A 10,488-nucleotide genomic window follows, 5' to 3' on the forward strand; every position below is an offset into this window, starting at 1 on the left:
AAAATTATTTAAAAATTTCAGCTCAAAATTCGAAGTAACCAATTCTCAGTAATTTTTACAAGTTTGTATGTCCAAGCTGCCAGCACTAGCGATTTTTTTTTAAGCATGGTATATTGATTGCCTTGGAAGGGCAAAGGTCTGTGTGATGGTCGGCAGAGGAGCATAAACCACAGACTCTTGCGACAGGTACAAATTTCTGATGCAAGGCTAGCTGGGTTACCAGGTTAAGTAAGGCATCTAGTTTGCCTTCAAGATTCTTGGTTTCAGCTGCTGAAGATGAATTCGTGGCTACTTGATGCACTCCTCTAATGACTATAGCATCATTTCTGGCACTAAACTGTTGGGAGTTGGAAGCCATCTTCTTAATTAAATTTCTGGCTTCAGCAGGGGTCATGTCTCCAAGGGCTGCACCATTGGCAGCATCTATCATACTTCTGTCCATGTTACTGAGTCCTTCATAAAAATATTGGAGAAGAAGTTGATCCGAAATCTGATGGTGAGGGCAACTGGCACATAGTTTTTTAAATCTCTCCCAATATTCATACAGGCTTTCTCCACTAAGTTGTCTAATACCTGAAATATCTTTTCTGACGGGTGTGGTCCTGGAAGCAGGGAAATTTTTTTCTAAGAATACTCTCTTGAGGTCATCCTAGCTTGTGATGGACCTTGGAGCAAGGTAATACAGCCAGTCCTTTGCCACTCCCTCTAAAGAATGAGGAAAAGCCTTCAAAAATATGTGATCCTCTTGGACATCTGGGGGTTTCATGGTGGAGCAGACAATATGAAATTCTTTCAGATGTTTGTACGGGTCTTCACCTGCAAGGCCATGAAACTTTGGAAGCAAATGGATCAGTCCAGTTTTAAGAACATATGGGACATCCTCATCAGGGTATTGGATGCACAAGCTTTCGTAGGTGAAATCAGGTGCAGCCATTTCCCTTAGAGTCCTCTCACGGGGTGGAGGTTGTGCCATGTTCTCAGAATGTTCAAAATCAGAATGCTCAAAATTATAATGCTCAAAATCAGGATGTTCAAAATCACCTATAACAGAATGCACAGACTCACCAGTAATGGAATGCTCAGGATGATCAAAAGGTACAAAATGATGCCTAACTAATCTATGAAATGTCCTATATATCTCAGGATCAAAAGGTTGTAAGTCAGATGGATTGCCTCTAGTCATACACTACATTCAGCATACACAACTAGTTGCCTTCTCATGTAAATAAAGGTGTAGGTTTGAACTATAGCTACCCTCAAATGATATCCAAATGACTTGATATTTTGTGAGCAACCTTATAAAATGATGAGAAGATAGCACATAAAATTTCAAACAAAAATTCATAGTCTAACTATGGAAGTTAAAAATGGTAGGTTAAGAAAATTAAGTGAATAAAACTTGAAAAATAAAAAACTTTTGACAGAATCACTTTTTTTGGATGATGGAGACCTTAGCCGGCCTATGGCAAACTGCCATGGCGTTGGAAATTTTTTTCTACCCCAAATACATATATAATAATTGCGATTCTGATAACCGGAGCAAAAGTTATGGTCGTTTGAAGTTTTGACAAAAATAAAATTTGCTACTTTTTTGGAACTTTCAAATCTGACCCAACTAAAGGCTCTAGCTATTTTTCCCACAAAATATAGATTAAAAGAAGTCACCATGAAAAATTTCAGCCAAAAATAACAACTATAGCTACTAAAACAAAAAATCCCAAATAATTCAGCAAGGGTGGTTGCTAAAATCCGTCGCTAAATGAAGCAGAAACGTAAATGAAAGTAGAAGAAGAAACAAGAATGAAATTGTAATTAGAAGCATAAAATAGAAAATTGCATTACGTGAACAATAGCATTAGAACAGAGAAAATGTAAAACCATAAACCCTATGCTCTGAATAATAGTCTCCCTGAATAGCCTTGCACGAATCCCAAGGCTGCTATTTAAAAGAGTCACTCAAAGTCACTGGGCCCTATTACATTATTCTGGCGCAAAACAAAATAAACACTGAACTACATAAAATAAAATTGCAATCTCCTAATAAGAAATTAACTAAGGTAAGTGCTACTTTATTTGCCCTCTTCAAGTCCACAACCAAAATCTGGATTAAGCCCAATGTTTCATTAATTCCTGAAATTAGATTAAAAGCATCAAATTAGCTAAATGAGCCCAAATAATAAAATTGCCTAATTAATTTGACAATTAAGATTAATCAGTAATTAAAATGGTGCAAAAAGGGTTTAAGAAATAGAAGAAAACGATGGCACATCAGAGGCATCACAGTAGCGGGCAACAGACGCACCACCACAGCCTCCAGAATCCATCTCACCTCATCTACAAAGGCTAGAGCATTGCCTACGACCCGTGGCCGACCAACAGGCACCCAACCACCGGAACAGGTACAAGCAGGTACTGGTTCTGTGATCAACAAATCACCATCCCGCGTCCAGCTCAAGACGTTAAAGAAGCGCTACTAGGAGGCAACCTAGAATTGGCTACAAAGAAGCTCCCTGCAAAGTAGTCCAAGAAGGGCACCATCGAAGAGGATTCCAATGTGGCCCCACAAGCTGACACAGGCTTTGACAAACACTGATTCCAGAGCATGGAACATCAATAGCATTTCGAGGCCATCAAAGGATGGTTATTCCTCAGACAGAGACATGGGCAGCTGAGGGATGATGAATTTCCGCACTTCCTTGGAGGAGGCGGAGCCATACAACCGGGATCACCAAACTTGTGATTTATCCTTCATTAATGCTTTCAGTTCTTCTATTATTTTGTTATTTCCCTTGTGATCTGACATTATCTACTTCCAATTATTATGTCCATTGTGATTAAACTGAACATGCAGTTATCTGTCGCATTGCGAGTAATTTATCGCTTTGGGCATATGGTCGTACTTACTTTACGACGATTTGTCTGAAACACAAAAAAAAAATGTGTAGGTCTTGTGCACTTTCATTCGCATGCCTATTTTTAATCTTTTGAAAAAAAAAAACAAAAACAAACAAGAACAAAAAATATATCTTTCGGCTGAAAAGCCATCACACTTTTGAAAAGAAATAACTTCTAGCTTTTCTTTGAAAAAAATTTACTGATCATAACACCAGTTTTTGAAAAAAAATGTGTATGCACCTGAAGGGTGAATGCTGTGAAAATTTTCCCGAAAGCCCAAAATGGACTCGGATGAATGCATGAATTGATAAAAGTGTGAATGTATGTATACATGATTTTGATGATTTCAAAAGAAGAATCAAACAAAGTTGCTTCAAAGGATAATCATGGCTTCAAGATTAATACAAGATTGCTTCAACAAACAAAGTCTTGCTTCAAGATTAACTCAAGATCAAGCCTTGCCATTGAAACAAAGTGCTTTCAAGACATTCAAGGCTCTGGTAATCGATTACCAGGCAGTGTAATCGATTACCAGAAGGCAGGGTTGAGAAATAGCTGCTGAAAACGGTTTTGAATTTGAATTTTCAACATGTAAACGATTACCATATGTCTATAATCGATTACCGGCAACAAAACTCCTGAAATTCAAATTCAAAAGTCATGACCCTTCAAATTATAACTGTGTAATCGATTACACAGACATTGTAATCGATTACCAGTGGAGAGTTTTCAGAAGATCTGCCAACAGTCACATCTTTTCATTGGATTTGTGAATGGCCATCAAAGGCCTATAAATACGTGACTTGGGCACGAATTTTAAGAGAGAGTTTTGCTGATCCAAAATGTCTTATCCTCTTAAAAGACAATGAGAGAGATTCCAAGAGAACTTCATTGCCAAATGCTCTCTCAAGAACTCTTGGGCAAACACTTGCAAATCCATTAAGAGTTCATCCATGGATCTTCATTGTAATATTCTTCTCTTGAAGAGAGAATTCTTCTTCCATTCTTCTTACTCAATAAGATTGATTAAGAGACCGAGGGTCTCTTGAGTTGTAAGGATTCCTGAACACAAGGGATGGGTTATCCCTGTGTGCTTCAAAAGTTGTAAAGGATTTTACAAAGATAGTGGAAATCTCAAGTGGGTTGCTTGAGTACTGGACGTAGGCATGAAATTTTCCGAACCAGTATAAAACTGTGTTTGCATTCTCTCTTCCCTTATCTTATTTATTTTGTTGCAATCAATTGTGTCTTGCATGTTTAAAGAACGTTATTAAATTGATTGCAGCTTCTTCTGCATTCTAAGTTTATCCCTCTTAAGTTATTAAGGCCACAAGGTCCAACAAAAAGAACATGTTTTGGAAACACTGAGTTGACTTAAATAGGGAAAATGAATCCTAAGCCCTAGTGTCTCATGACCATAAAAACTTGATGCTTGAGTGTCCACATGGGTGCATGCATGACCAGTTTTGCATAAAATTTCCTAATCATCATTGTTGCATATGTGTCATGGAAATAATGTGGGACATCCCCTTTATCCCTGAACCGCTGGCCAAACCAACACCCTGATATATATCTTATCCAGCCGTTCTACAAGCCTTGAGCCAAAATCCCAACTCACCATAAACCTTGACCCAGGGTGAGAATGCCCATCCTTGCCCTCAGAAGAAAACAAAAAAAAGAAAAAGAAAGTTCCCGATCAAAGATCGGAAGAAAGCAAGAGAAGAAAATTCCCAATCAAAGATTGGGAGAAAGACAAAAAGAAACAAAATTCCCAATCAAAGATTTGAAGAAAACAAAAGAAATATACAGAAAAGGTCTTTGGACCAGGCAATATCTGAACAATACAGAATTATCAGAAGTAAACAAGAAAATAAGGAAAACCATGACTTGAAGTGGTCCCCTCCCTTTGATTGCCAACCAAAATCCTGTGCGCTAGCGACTTTCTTGCCCCGCACTAAACAAAAACAGAAAAGGAAAAGGCCCAAACACTCAGAGCCAAATTCCTCACCAAAACACCATTCCCAAAAAAGTCATGACATATCTATGGTTCGGAATTAGGATAAAACACTTACCTATGTGAGATTGATACACTTCGAGTGATTTTCTTCTATTTTGTTGGACCCAGTGTTTCCTCTAAATGGTCGTTTAGAAATGAAACGCTAACAACCAAAATCTCATTTATGGTTATGAGAAAATTTCATCAGCATACTCTCCTTCCCCAATAGACACATTGTTTTTCACCAAAAATCATATGTTGCTTTGATCAGTTGGAGGTTTTGTTTCTTTACTAAAACATGTTCGCATTTTAGTTAAGGAACACCGAGACTATTTTAGTCTCACACATCACAAAATCAAGAACTACGTAGGTATGAGTTCCTCATCACAAATTAAGGATACGTAGAAGCAAAATCCCTGGTTTTGTCGACCACCCCACATTTTGTTACCGTCACCCAAGAGTCCGGTGGCATGCGGAGACACCCGACGGTAACTCGCAAACACCTTTTGCTATCCAGCGACCCAAGAGTCCGGTAGCATGCGGAGACAACCGACGGTAACCCACAAACACCCTTTATCCAGCGACCCAAGAGTCCGGTAGCATCCGGAGACACCTTACGGTTATCCACATCTCATCATTCGGAGACCCTAAGTCCGATTGAAAAGCAGAGACCAATGTGTTCATCTGCACCCTTTCTGGAGATGTTAACATCTTCCGATAGAGACTATTTTAGTCTCACACCACTTTCTCAATAACTATGTAGGTCTGAGTTCCTCATCACAAATTAAGGATACGTAGGCGCAAAAGCCTCGCTTTTGTCGACCGCCCCACCTTTCGCTATCCTGACTCGAGAAGTCAGGTGGCAGGCGGAGATACCCAAGTCGTTATCCGTACAAAATGATTTTTGTTAACCCTGACCCGAGAAGTCAGGTGGGAGGTAGAGATACCCAAGTGGTTATCCGTATAAACAGTCTTTTGCCATCGCTCAGACTCAGAGTCCGGTAGCATGCAGAGACTAACATCGTCATCTGCACCCTTTGTCAACCAGGGGCAAACGAGCTTGTTGACACGTAGAGACTAATGTTGTCTTCTGCACCTTTGTCATCCAGAGACAGCAAGTCTGATGACATGCAGAGATACCCAAGTGGTTATCCTTACAAACCAACTTCTGTTAATCTCGACCCGTGAAGTCAGATGGCAGGCAGAAATACCCCAAGTGGTTATTTGTACAAACGCACTTCTGTTAATCCTGACCTGTGAAGTCAGGTGGCAGGCGGAAATACGCCAAGTGGTTATCTGTACACACACAGTTCTGCGACCCTGACCTGTGAGAAGTCAGGTAGCATGCGGAGATGCCCTCTATGGTAATCCGCACACATTTCAAAGACGACAATGTCTTCACCTCAAAAACATCAATATACTTTTCCCCTGTGCTTCGTAGGACTCGACCCCTGTGCTTCATAGGATGTGTGGGGTGCTAATACCTTCCCCGTGCGTAAAAACAACTCCCGAACCTTTCACGATTAAAGTTTGTAGACCACATCTTTCCGATTTTTCTGATGTTTTCCTTGAATAAACATTGGTGGCGACTCCGTGCATTTTCCTTTCTTGGAAGACGCACCCGTGAGCCTCGCGTCGCCCTCCCGCCGAAGGGTAGGTTGCGACACATATATATGTTTAGGTAGCAAAAAATATCTCACAAATATATATATATATGTTTAGGTAGCAAAATACCTCACATATGTGTTTAGGTAACAAAATACCTCAGATACGCATGCATATAATTTTAGATAGCGAAAATACTTTGAGTATGCCATTTTTGCTTAGATTTTTGCTTTAAGATGACATTTCCTTATAAACTGACTTTGCCAATGTGTCTTCACAGGAAATGGCTTTGAAGAAGCTCCCGGCGAAGAGGTCTAGGAAGGGCATCACTGAAGAGGGTTCCAATGTGGTCCCGCAAGCTGACACAGACTTCAACAGACACTGATTCCGAAGGTGGGGATGAAGACCAGGGGGATGAGGACATGGTTGACCTATTTGACTTCCTTGGAGGAAGTTGAGTCCTACGGTCGGGATCGCCAAACTTGTGATTGTCTTCATTACCTTTTGTTATTGTGTTATTTCCCTAGGATTTGACATTATCTGCTTCCTATTATTTCATCCATTGTGATTAAACTGAGCATGTCGTTATTGCTTTCAATTATATGTTGCATTGTCAGTAATTTTACTGCTTCTAGAAAATTTTCATACATACTCTACGATGGTTTGTCAGAAACTACAAAAATGAAGGTCTTGTGTCTTTCATTCGCATGCCTTTTTGATGAGTTGTAAATCTCGGACATCAACCGTGCCCGGGTTGCAAGCTGTTTTTGATCTTTTGTTTAAGAAAATTGATTTAAAAAATAGCCAAAACAAAAAAAAAACAACAAGCAAAAATGAAAAAAATATTTTTGACTAAAAAGCCAACACGCTTTTGAAAAGAAATAACTGCCAGTTTTTTCTTTGAAACAAAAATTCACTGATCAAACACACAAGTGGTTTTTGAAAAAAAAATGTGTGTGTACACCAAAAGGGTGAATGCGGTGAATGCTTTCCCGAATGCCTAAAATGGGCTCGAATGTGTGCATAAATTGATAAAAGAGCATCTTTTGGAAACACTGGGTTGAATTAAATAGGAAAAATGAATCCTAAGTCTTAGTGTTACATGGCCATCAAACTTGATGCTTAAGTGTCCACATGGGTGCATGCATGATCAATTTTGCTTAAATTTATGAATCATCATTGTTATATGCATGTCATGGAAATAATGTGGGGCATTCCCTATTCCCTGAACCGCTTGCCAAACAAATACCCTGACATATGTCATGTCCGGCCTTCCGCAAGCCTTTTGGGCCAAAACCTCAATCCTTTAGCCATAAGCCTTGACCCAAGATAGGAACTTTTACCCTTACCCTCAGAAGGAAGAACAAAAGGGTCTCCCAAGAAAGAAGCTTCATTTACTATTAAGCTATGAATGCCCTTCAAAAAGAAAAAAAGGAAATCCCTGATCAAAGATTGGAGGAAAACAAAAGAAAAAAGAAAATCCCCGATCAAAGATTGGAGGAAAACATAGGAAAAAGAAAATCCACGATCAAAGATTGGAGGAAAACAAAGGAAAAAGAAAGATTCCTGATCAAAGATTGGAAGAAAGCAAAAGAAAATATACAGAAAGGTCGTTGGACTAGACAATATCTGAATAATGTACAGAACTGTCACAAGCAAGAAAGAAAAGAAAAAACAACCATGAATTGAGACGCATGAAGCAGTCCCTTTCTTGGTTACCCACCAAATCTTTGTGCCTGTGTCTCTTTCGTGTCGTGCCAAAAGAAACAGAAAAGGAAAAGACCAAAACGCTCAGAGCCAAATTTCCCACCAAAAACACCATTCCCAAAAAAGTCTTGGTAATCCATGATTGCGCGTGTTATCTTTGATTTGATAGGAAATAATTTGCAAAGTCAAGTCATGACATATCTATGATTTGGAACTAGGATGAAACACTTGCCCGTGTGAGATTTATACACTCTAAGTGGTTTTCCTCTATTTTCAGTTGAACCCAGTGTTTCTTCTAAATGATCATTTAGAAATGTTGTCACACGGGCAAGTGTTTCCTTCCCCAATAGACACATTGTTTTTCTTCAAAATATATGTTGCTCTGATCGATTGGAGGTTCGTTTCTTTGCTAAAGCATGTTTTTATTTTAGTGAAAGAACGCCGAGACGACTTTAGTCTCACCTTCATCATCCAGAGACGGCGAGTCCAATAACGTGCAGAGACCAATATGTTCATCTACTCCCTTTGTCGAAGACCTTAGTGTCGTTCGACAGAGACTACATTAGTCTCACCTTTGCTATCCCGAGACAATCGAGTCTGATAGCATGCAGAGACACCTCATGGTTATCCACACCCTCGTCATCCGGAGATGGCAAATCCGATGACACGCAAAGACACCTTATGGTTATCCACACCGTCGTCATTCGGAGACAGCAAGTCCGATGACACGCAGAGACCAATGTGGTCATATGTTCCCTTTGTCGGAGACCTCAGTGTCTTTCGATCGAGACTACTTTAGTCTCACCCTCGTCATTCGGAGACGGCAAGTCCGACGACATGCGGAGACACCTCATGGTTATCCGTACCCTCGTCATCCAAAGACGGCAAGTCCGATGACACGCAAAGATCAATGTGGTCATTTGCTCCCTTTGTTAGAGACCTCAATGTCTTTTGACCGAGACTACTTTAGTCTCACCCTCGTCATTCGGAGATGGCAAGTTCGATGACACATGGAGACTCCTCATGGTAATCTACACCCTCATCATCTAGAGACAATTAAGTTTGATGACATGCGGAGACACCTTATGGTTATCCGCACAATCATCATCTAGAGATGGCAAGCCCGATGACACACAGAGACCAATGTGGTCATCCGCGACCTTTGTCAACCAGAGGCAAGCAAGCCCGTTGATCGAGACTACTTTAGTCTCACCTTCGTCATCCAAAGACGACAAGTCAGATGACACATGAAGACCAATCATGGTCATTCGCAGCCTTTGTCAACCAGAGGCAAGTGAGTCCTTTGGTCGAGACTACTTTAGTCTCACCTTCGTCATCGAGAGACGGCAAGTTCAATGACATGCGGAGACCCATCATGGTCATCCGCTGGCTTCATCAACCAGAGGCAAGCGAGCCCATTGATCGAGACTACTTTAGTCTCACCTTCATCATCCAGAGACAACAAGTCCGATGACACACGGAGACCAATCATGGTCATCTGCCACCTTTGTCAACCAGAGGCAAACGAGCTAGTTGATTGAGACTACTTTAGTCTGACAATTGTCATACAGAGACGGCAAGTCTGATGACACATGGAGACCAATAATGGTCATCTGCCACTTACGTCAACCAGAGGCAAGTGAGCCCGTTGATCGAGACTACTTTAGTCTCACCTTCGTCATCTAGAGACAACAAGTCCGATGACACGTGGAGACCAATCATGGTCATCCGCCACTGTCGTCAACCAGAGGCAAGTGAACCCGTTGACACACAGAGACCAACATGGTCATCTGCACCTTTTCATCGAAGACTCAATGTCTATCGATCAAGACTACTTTAGTCTCTATCACGCCATCCAGAGATAAGAAAGTCCACTGGTATGCAGGGACGATGATGGTCGCCCGTTTCTAATTATTTTGTCTTTAGATTTGTTGCAGTTCCCTTTGCTATCCGGAGGCAATTAAGTCCGATGACATGTAGAGACAAACATAGTCGTCTACTTCCCTCATCAAAAAACTCAACGTCTGTCGATCAAGACTACCGAAGTTTCCCCTGCTATCCCGAGACAAGCGAGTATGATAGCATGTGGAGACGTCATAGTTTTGCTGATTGAGCTATTGGTCGGTCGGGTGGGAATTCAACTCGAACAAAATTAATGTCTTATCTTTACTTCCCTTTTATCTCCAATAAAAGATAAGTAAAGAGGGGCAATTGTCATACCCTAATTTCGTTCAGGGACAATTGTTTGTCGGCATGCAGACCTTAATTGACCACTTTGAGTTGCT

The 10,488-nt window shown here is 40.6% G+C and overlaps 1 non-coding gene across 1 annotated transcript; it reads left to right on the top strand.

The window, feature by feature from the left end:
- Positions 1–487: 487 nt before the first annotated feature.
- Positions 488–596, top strand: LOC114410998. The gene has a single exon (XR_003666386.1). It is a non-coding gene; the product is annotated as a small nucleolar RNA R71 (small nucleolar RNA).
- Positions 597–10,488: the final 9,892 nt, after the last annotated feature.

Source organism: Glycine soja, chromosome 4 (assembly GCF_004193775.1).
Source record: "Glycine soja cultivar W05 chromosome 4, ASM419377v2, whole genome shotgun sequence".
Classification (NCBI taxonomy): domain Eukaryota; kingdom Viridiplantae; phylum Streptophyta; class Magnoliopsida; order Fabales; family Fabaceae; genus Glycine; species Glycine soja.